Source organism: Drosophila sulfurigaster, unplaced genomic scaffold (genome assembly GCF_023558435.1).
Source record: "Drosophila sulfurigaster albostrigata strain 15112-1811.04 unplaced genomic scaffold, ASM2355843v2 ctg113_pilon, whole genome shotgun sequence".
Lineage (NCBI taxonomy): Eukaryota > Metazoa > Arthropoda > Insecta > Diptera > Drosophilidae > Drosophila > Drosophila sulfurigaster.
Genome location: NW_026909682.1, coordinates 432 through 2,500, shown reverse-complemented (window position 1 = coordinate 2,500; position 2,069 = coordinate 432). Strand labels below are relative to the sequence as shown.

The 2,069-nt window shown below is 31.9% G+C and overlaps 1 non-coding gene across 1 annotated transcript; it reads left to right on the top strand.

Annotated features, from left to right (window-relative positions):
* The first annotated feature begins 1,549 nt into the window (after positions 1–1,549).
* LOC133849852 (5.8S ribosomal RNA) lies at positions 1,550–1,727 on the top strand. Its single transcript, XR_009895478.1, has one exon. It is a non-coding gene; the product is annotated as a 5.8S ribosomal RNA (ribosomal RNA).
* Positions 1,728–2,069: the final 342 nt, after the last annotated feature.

Sequence of the window (2,069 nt, the reverse complement as noted above, 5' to 3'; positions counted from 1 at the left end):
TTTATTTAAATTAGAGTGCTTGCATTTTAACATAAAATAAATTTCAAAAATTTGATAAAGTGCTGATAGATTATATGAGTACAGTGCGTTAATTTTTCGGAATTATATAATGGCATGATTATCATTGATTTTTATGTTTATTATAAGCACTTGTATGATTAACAATGCGAAAGATTCAGGATACCTTCGGGACCCGTCTTGAAACACGGACCAAGGAGTCTAACATATGTGCAAGTTATTGGGATATAAACCTAATAGCGTAATTAACTTGACTATTATTGGGATTAGTTTTTTAACTATTTCTAGTTAATTAACGCAATAGCTCTTTCTCGAATCTATGGGTGGTGGTGCATGGCCGTTCTTAGTTCGTGGAGTGATTTGTCTGGTTAATTCCGATAACGAACGAGACTCAAATATATTAAATAGATATCTTCAGGATTATGGTGTTGAAGCTTATATAGCCTTCATTCATGGTGGCAGTAAAATGTTTATTGTGTTTGAATGTGTTTATATAAGTGGAGCCGTACCTGTTGGTTTGTCCCATTATAAGGACACTAGCTTCTTAAATGGACAAATTGCGTCTAGCAATAATGAGATTGAGCAATAACAGGTCTGTGATGCCCTTAGATGTCCTGGGCTGCACGCGCGCTACAATGAAAGTATCAACGTGTATTTCCTACACCGAGAGGTCCGGGTAAACCGCTGAACCACTTTCATGCTTGGGATTGTGAACTGAAACTGTTCACATGAACTTGGAATTCCCAGTAAGTGTGAGTCATTAACTCGCATTGATTACGTCCCTGCCCTTTGTGCACACCGCCCGTCGCTACTACCGATTGAATTATTTAGTGAGGTCTCCGGACGTGATCACTGTGACGCCTTGTGTGTTGCGGTTGTTTCGCAAAAGTTGACCGAACTTGATTATTTAGAGGAAGTAAAAGTCGTAACAAGGTTTCCGTAGGTGAACCTGCGGAAGGATCATTATTGTTTTAATGCATCTAACCGTTAATAAATTAAATTTGTTTTTCTCTTTTAGGAATTGCAATATTTAATAAATTAAGTAACTAATAAATATAAATATTTTATTCAATCATATGAGATACAATTATGCAACATATAATAATTTAAATTAGCTAAAACCGTTTGTTATGTATTATTATTATTATATACTGTATTAAGAGTGTTTTATGTGTTTTGGATAAAATAAAAACTGCGTGTATATGTACCATAATATACATGCGTTGCAAAATGTATTGTGCATATTCAGTGCGCATACATTGGTTCACAACACCTAAAGAAAAACAATGTTGTACCTGTTTGCAGGTTAACGCTTTACATATGTTGATCATAATAAATAAATTTAGCTAAAATATACTTGTCATATATCTTATTATTATCGATTATGTAAAACTAAGACATTTCGCAACATTTATTTAGGTATAAAAAAAAATTTTATTGAAGGAATTGATATATGCCAGTAAAATGGTGTATTTTTAATTTCTTTCAATAAAAATATTGTTGACGTAATGAAATAAAAAAAAAATTGTATCACTCTAAGCGGTGGATCACTCGGCTCATGGGTCGATGAAGAACGCAGCAAACTGTGCGTCATCGTGTGAACTGCAGGACACATGAACATCGACATTTTGAACGCATATCGCAGTCCATGCTGTTATGTACTTTAATTAATTTTTAGTGCTGCTTGGACTACATATGGTTGAGGGTTGTAAGACTATGCTAAATAAGTTGTTTAAAATTTTTCGGAATTTTAAGCACATTGTATTATTGGATAATATATTATTATTGGATAATATAAGTGTGAATCTAAAAAGTTCTTACTTAAGATATTCATAATATGAATTAATAAATGAAAATACTAAAACTCTGTTGCATGAGAAATTTGAAGAATTATATGTTCTTTATTCATTTCAAATAATACTGAGGAATGTCTAGCATAAAATATATTATTTTATAAACTAGAATTGCCTCTTATTAACGAATATGATATAAAGAATAATTTTGTGAATATTATGGACCTTCAAAAAAAAGATAGTATATTTCAAAATAGG